Source organism: Arvicanthis niloticus, chromosome 11, assembly GCF_011762505.2.
Source record: "Arvicanthis niloticus isolate mArvNil1 chromosome 11, mArvNil1.pat.X, whole genome shotgun sequence".
In the NCBI taxonomy this organism is placed as follows: domain Eukaryota; kingdom Metazoa; phylum Chordata; class Mammalia; order Rodentia; family Muridae; genus Arvicanthis; species Arvicanthis niloticus.
This window is the reverse complement of record NC_047668.1, coordinates 78,000,322-78,007,285: the sequence shown is the minus strand read 5'-3', so window position 1 is coordinate 78,007,285 and position 6,964 is coordinate 78,000,322. Positions and strand designations below refer to the sequence as shown.

The 6,964-nt window shown below is 47.5% G+C and overlaps 1 protein-coding gene across 5 annotated transcripts in view; it reads left to right on the top strand.

The window, feature by feature from the left end:
• Positions 1–352: 352 nt before the first annotated feature.
• Positions 353–6,964, top strand: part of Foxn2 (forkhead box N2) — a 50,553-nt gene continuing 43,941 nt past the window's right edge. The window contains exon 1 of one of the 5 annotated variants that reach the window (XM_076942467.1): positions 353–373. The gene's annotated coding sequence lies outside the window, so the exon portion shown is untranslated. Of the gene's footprint in view, positions 374–530; positions 676–760; positions 902–1,700; positions 1,928–3,497; positions 4,521–6,964 lie in introns of those variants that run through there. The other 4 variants (XM_076942464.1, XM_034514351.2, XM_076942465.1 and 1 more) reach the window with 4 other exon arrangements.

Below are 6,964 nucleotides of genomic sequence, written 5' to 3'. Positions count from 1 at the left end.
AAAAACCGCTCTGCACGAGTTTCCGCTGCACTTCAGTCAGAGGAAGGTAGCGCTGTTCTCGATAAAGCTTCCCAGTCCCCACACTTTCAAAGCCCGGGGCTGTTGGGACCGTCGCGGCAGCCCCAGCACACGCGTTGCGGGCGGACACTCGCGCGTCCCGCGCCAGCTCGTCCACTCAGCAGCCACGCCGCGCCTCTGTCGCCCTCCCATAGGTCCTTCTGGAGACAGGCGAGGTCTTTTCATTTTCCCGCCTGCTCGCCCCGCTCTGTCCTTCGGTGTCCCTCGCCGAGCCTTCCGAGCCCGCCCCGCCCTTCCGGACGCCACCTTCCCCCACCCGCCTTCAGGACGACTCGGAGGGGCGGCCGCCGCCCCGGTAGGAGGCGGGAGGGTGGCATGGGCGGGCCGGGGGAGGCGGGACGGAAGGAGGGGCAGGGCCAAGCGCCTTGGCGCCGCGTTGCCATGGCAGCGGGGCAGGGAGGAGGGGAGGAAGCGAGCGGGCGGGAGGGGGATGTGGTGCTGCGGCGGCCGCCACCGCAGCTGCCGCTGCCTGCTCACGGCTGGGTGTCCCGGAGGCGGCTGCTGGGAGCCACGGGAGCAGCTGCGGTGCTCTGCCATATTGTGTCTGGCCCGGCCCGGCCCGGCCCTCGCCTCCCCTTCGCGGCGGCCGAGCTGACGGTGAGTCCCGGGATCGCGCGGCGCGGAGGCAGCGCGTGCGGCCGGCGCTGGGCGTGGGGCGCGGAGGCGGCTGTCCCGTGGCGCGCCGGGACATTTTTGTCCCGTGAAGAATTGGCGCCCGGCGCGGGGGTGTTCCCGGCGCGCGGCTCAGGCGGAGCGTGGGCTCCCGGGGGGTGTGGACCCGAGGCGAGCACGACCCCGTGAGGAGTTAGTAGTTTGTCCCGAGGTAATGACCGTCCGGAGGCGGCGTCGCGCAGCCGGAGCCACAGTGGGCAGAGGACAGCCGGAGAGCTCGCCGGAAACCTGCGACCGGGGAGTTGCTCTAAGAGCCCCGAGAGCCCGCGCCACGTCGCCGCTCGGGCTCCCATCGGAGCGGGACGCGCGCGGCGTGGAGTCCCGGTCCGGCCCAGGCGGGATGGCTGGGCCCCGAGAAGTAGTGCCCAGGAGGCGCCGCGCGCGACTCGCGTGAACTTCGGGCGCGGGGCCCGGATGTGGGGTGGCTACCCCGGCCGGCTCTCGCGGCTCCTGGGGCCGGCGCCCCCCGAGCGTGGCTGGCCGGGGGGTTGGGACTTGGACTGTTGCAATATGGGCACTTCCTGTTCGCCATCTCCTTCGGGGCCGAGGTTACTTCTGCCCTCCGGCCCGCGCCCGGGCGGGGAAGGGTGCGCGGTGATCGGCCGCGTTGAGCTTGGGTGCCGGCCCCGGTGCAGTGGCCGGCGGCCCGAAGCCGGTCCGGGGAAGGTAGGGGGAGGGAGTCCACGTGCGAGGTGCTGGGTCTGCACTCCAGACTCCGCCCTCGACTGCCCTCTTGCAAAATGCCTGGGCTCCCACCGCACCTCACGCAAGTTGGGGTAGCTCTTTCACTGGGGCACCACATTCTCGAGATCATCTTGCACTTGGTTTCTGCTTTAAAGCCTTCGTTTTTCACCTTTTGGGTGGTGGTGGGAGGAGTCGTAAGTGCAGAGAAATGACTTTTTTTTTTTTTTTTTCCTACTTGAAACTCCGCTGTGAGCGGTTCTTTCCATGTTGGTTGGTGCTCTTTTCTCCTGTCTTCTGATTGTGACAGCCACGTGGCCGGCTGAGTGCAATAGAGTGCTCTAGCGGCCAGAGGGTTGAGGCTTCTCCCGCAGCAGGGGCTTTGTAATGGTATAATCTCGGGTTCTGCGCTCTGATATGGCGAAGTGGAAAAAGCCAACTGATCCTGTCTAGCTGTTTCACCTGAATCGTATAATGGCTTTCCTTTGCAATTCTGGTAAAGTGTATATTGCCATTTTTGCCATTAGCTATAACTTTGATGATTTATCTTAATATTTTAGCAGTGTTAGATATCATCAAAGAGCGATAGGACGATGTCTTTATAGAATTTCCCGACTCTTTAAAAAAATCGTTTGAATTTCAAAGCCATTAACTAATGAATCTGAAATGATCACATTCTGGTGTTATTTAGGGTTTATGAAAAATGAAATTATCTTTTTTGTTTTGTTTTGTTTTGTTTTTCGAGACAGGGTTTCTCTGTGTAGTCCTGGCTGTCCTGGAACTCACTCTGTAGACCAGGCTGGCCTCGAACTCAGAAATCCGCCTGCCTCTGCCTCCCAAGTGCTGGGATTAAAGGCGTGCACCACCGCTGCCCAGTTTGAAATTATCTTTTTAAAGATAAATACTATTCTTGTATGAAGTCAAATTTGAGCAGAATTCATAATAAGTGGAAATTATAGTATATAATAAAGTGAAAGAGAAAATGATAAAAGTTAAAAATTTTTTTCGGGAGTGAAGTTTTAGAATGTCTTTACTCTCATAGATTACCAATGCATCATGCATCATTTTTATTTATTTATTTATTTATTTATTTTGGGGGCAATTTTAATTTGTTTCAGTAACATATTTCTGTTGTTACTTAGTTTTAGTTGGTTGTTAAGCCGGAAGAAATACCTTACATTTGTAGAGTTGTGGAGAAACCATTCCAACTCCATTTACCAGGATTTTGATTGTTGTGTAATGATTGTGTGAAGTGAATGAAGGTATTGAAGAGGTGACATAAAGCTTTCTGTAGAAGATAGACTGAAAAATGAGTGTGTACTGACCACTGAGAACAGTTGATAGTTGAAGAAGAAAAGTAAATTAACTGAAGTGAAGAGACATTTACATAAACCCGGAAGACGGAAGGACTGAAAACAGTTTGTGATAAGATTTAAAGCAAAGTGAAACTTTAAAATACTTCTCAAACTGCAAGTGTGTGTGTGTGTTTTGAGAAGGCTTTCACTATGTTGTCCAGGCTGACTTCAGAATTGGAGTAACCCTCCTGCTTCTGCATCTTCTGTTGTTGTTTTGAGACAAGCTTCACTTTGGAGCCCTGGCTGGCCTGGAACTTGCTATGTAAATTAGGCTGGCTTGCAATTTCCAGAGCACCGCCTGCCTCTGCGTCCTGAATGCTGGGATTGTCCTGAACATCACCATGGGTGGCTTGCCTGTAGTTTTGATTGCTTTGACTGTTCAAGACAGGATCTTGACAAAGATGAGCCTCTTGTGTAGATGAGGACAACTTTAAACTCCTGATCCACCTGCTTCTGTGTCCCTAGAGCTGGTTTTATAGGTGCATACCACCATAGTTAGCTTGTATATGTTTTGTTGCTGTTTGTTTCAACAGCTCAAAAGGATGATTATTTTTAAAATAATATAACTGGGTTTTATGTAAATACAAACAGTTCCAGTAATCGTTTTGAGAGCTTAGGGCTTTAGGTTGAAGAAGTAAAACACAATTGAGACAGTACAGGAGCTAAACTGTAATAAAACTAAGGTTAAGAGAGTAAGTGTAAGAGTTAGTAGAGAAAGAAGTTGTAGAAGGCTTGGGTGGGTAGAAGTTTCTTGGAAAAACATGGTTATTGTTTTCCATGGGAAAACTTCCGTGCTAATAGATAATCACCCAAATGGCCACCTTTCGTTTGTTACTAATGTATTTATTTTGTTTGTTTGGTTGGTTTTGTTTTTATGAGAAAGAGTAGCCCTGTGTAGCCCTGGTATCCCCTGGATGTCCTGGATCTCTCTCTGTAGACCAGGCTGGCCTCAAACTCATAGATGCCCCTGTCTCGGCCTCAGAGTACTAGGATTGAAGATGTGCACCACTAGCCCCACCCCCTTTTAAAGTAAGCATGCATATGAGATTTATTTTGTTAACTTTCACACTTTGGTTCCAATCTTCTGTCTTCCATCTTAATCTTTTTTTCTTTTTCTTTTTTTTGTGTTTCAGTAAGCTTTATTTTTACTTGGTGCAAGATGTGGGAGAGGCTCCAGGGTGGTTACAAAGCTACCTAGTGGCTTGAGAGGTTCATTCAGGTGGAGGTCCTAAGGCTGGCTGGTGCAGAGCAGAGGAGGGAGCCTCTTTGAATGTACAGAGGCCTCCTAGTGCTGGAGAGTGAGCCATTCAAAGAGATACTACTCACCCAGAGATGCCTGGGGCATGCCAGTCTGTGCTGGTTGTGGCTCTGCCAGCCTATGGAGGTTGGTTAGGTGGTTACTCATTTTCTTGATATGCTTCACCTCCTCATCCAGGAAGTGGTTTTCCAGGAAGTCACAGAGATGAGAGTCTGTGGGGTTAGAACCCATGCAGATCCAAGAGGGCCTGGTTCAGCTTCTCCAGGGCCTAGGTAGCTCCCATGGCCTCCTGGGTTTCACCCCATTCATCTTGAGATGGCTTCTGCACATCCTGGAAGAGTGCACGGCCTTCAAGGCCCTCAGATCATTCTGCAACTTGAGGTGATGTTTGATGCTCTTCTTGGCCAGTTTGAGGAAGAAGTGGCCTACGCCCTCCAAAACCATGTCATCCTGATCAAAAAGAAGCCCAGAGAGAGGTAGGTGTAGGAGTCTGGCAGATGCAAGTTGACCAGTTCACAGCAGCTTCCACTTCGGTGGAATAATTCTTACATCTGAGAGGTCATTGCTGATCTGGAGTAAGGGGCTAACTGCAAAGGTGGTGCTGGCTGCTCTTAGGAGCCAAAGACTCAGGAGATGGTCCTGGTAGCTGTGATTTGAAAGACTTGTAAGGTGGCTGGAAGCTAATAAAGTGGGAGTCCCGAGGTCTGTTCTGTCCAAACACTGTTGAAACAAGACCCAGATCCACGGGACCTCCAAGGTGCTGCTCTCCATCTTAATCTTCTACTGTTCTGCAGAAACTTAATTATTATACCTCAGCATAGTACTACAATTTGTATTTATATTGACAGTGTCTGTTTATCTGTTGGAGATACACTTGGACACTCAAGTTTAAGGCCTGACTGAAGCACTGATTGTGCTGTGAGCCTTGGAATCACAGCCTTCTAGATCCATCTTTACTTTCAACCATAAATTCTCCTCCTTTTGTAACAACATATAATTCTTCCAGGCTGTAGCATTCTCTGCTGACTCTTTGGACAAAAAAAAAAAAAAAAAAATTGAATACCATGTGCTAAGTAAGTTCTATCAAAAGAGCAGTGGTGTTAAGAAGAGGAATTCCTTCATGTTTATTATCTTTTAGGTTTTATTGCCCTAAATAAATATTTGTCTGAGCAGCAAGATACATAGAACATATGTATTTGCCAGCAAGACGCCCTTGGAGCCTTATTTTAGATATATACTCTCTGCCTAGTCTGAATAAAGAAAAAATAGGATTTGTGGTGTGAGGTGTGAAGTTGAATAGAACGATCTGTTTTTATTATAAGTAAAGGTGGAAAGAGAAGAACTACTTTTGAATTTAAATATGGTCTCATTTCCTTCAGAATTAGTTGGAGAATGAAAATCCTCTTTTGAGGAAGACTCATTTGACTCAGTGTGGTCCAACACTCCGAGGAACTGGGAGGAACTGGAATGAGTGCCACTGAAGGAACAAGTGATGATGGGATGAAGTTAGGGCTGGTGTTAGCAGTCAGGGTGCTGAGCTTAGTCAGCTGAGTGTAAATGGATGGGAGATGGCAGAGTGAGTGGACCTGTAGGAGTGGCCCACAGAGGTGACGGCTAGTGTTGTGAATTTTCTTAAGAGCTAGTGGTTAGTATTGTGAACTAAGAATATTGCTTGGGAAACTAGAATGTAATAGGCATTAGCTGTGGTGACAGGGAGGCTTGTAATGAATACTGGTGTTACGTTCCCGATACTTTTAGTCCTACAACAATAGAATGCTGTCACTGTCTTGCCCCAAAGAGACAAAAGAACATTTATCCTCAATTAGTTTTTATTTAAACTTTATTTTAGAATAGTTTGCATTTGCAGAAAACATGGAAAATCTTACCCAATTTCTCTGATTAGCTTCTTACATACTCTGGTACATTGTCACAATTAAGGAATCAAGATTCCCGCATTACTGTTAATTAGGCAAGTCATTCAGATTTCCCTGATTTTTCTCTAATGTTTCTTTTTATTCCACAACTAGTTTTTAGAGTTACCTTTGACATGAGAGCTGTTTTATTTTTCTACCTGATTTTCTGTTACATAAAATAACAAACAAACAGAAAACCTGGGCGAGTGCTCTGGAGCATTGATTGCACTTAGGTGCTAAGCCTGGAGTTGTGAGCAAGAGAGACATGTTTATACCCCAGGAGGTGTGTCTAGTATAATCATACAGTAGAAGTTATTGCCTTACTGTGTCTTTGATTTCATTAGCATTCATACATGCAAAGTTACCAAAGCCCTAAAAGTCTAAATAAAACTCTTTAAGTAGCCATTTGTAAGCTACTGTCATACAACTTTAGTATGTGTACCGTAAACATAGCTGTCCTTTGCTGTCAACACAGATTTTTATTCTTCCCAAGTAGTTATATTTTGATAAATTACCAGAATAATTTAATTTGTTGTCATCTAGCTTCATAGCTTTGGTGTGTGTGTGTCTGTGTCTCTGTCTGTCTGTCTGTCTCAAAGCCTTTTGTGTAGCTGAGGCTGACCTTGAGCTCCTGATGCTCTTGCCTCTATATACTGAGTCCTGGGATTACAGGTGTGAGGACCATACTAGGCTAGAGTTTTCAGGTATAAAGAATTTTATTGAAATTTGAATTTTACGTGTATGTGTGTAACTGAGTGTAATGTGTGCAGATCACATGTGTGCAAGTGCCTAAGGAAACTTAGAAAGGGGTGTCAGAACACATGTACCTGGATTTACAGGTAGTTGTGAGGTGCCCAATATGGATGCTGAGAATTGAACCCCACTCCTGCAAGATTAGCAAATACTCCTAACCACTGACCCATCTCTCCAGCCATTCTTTGCCTTTCTGATAGTTCTTTCTTGATAATGCATATAGTTTTTTTGGCACCAGAAGCCTGTTTTATTTG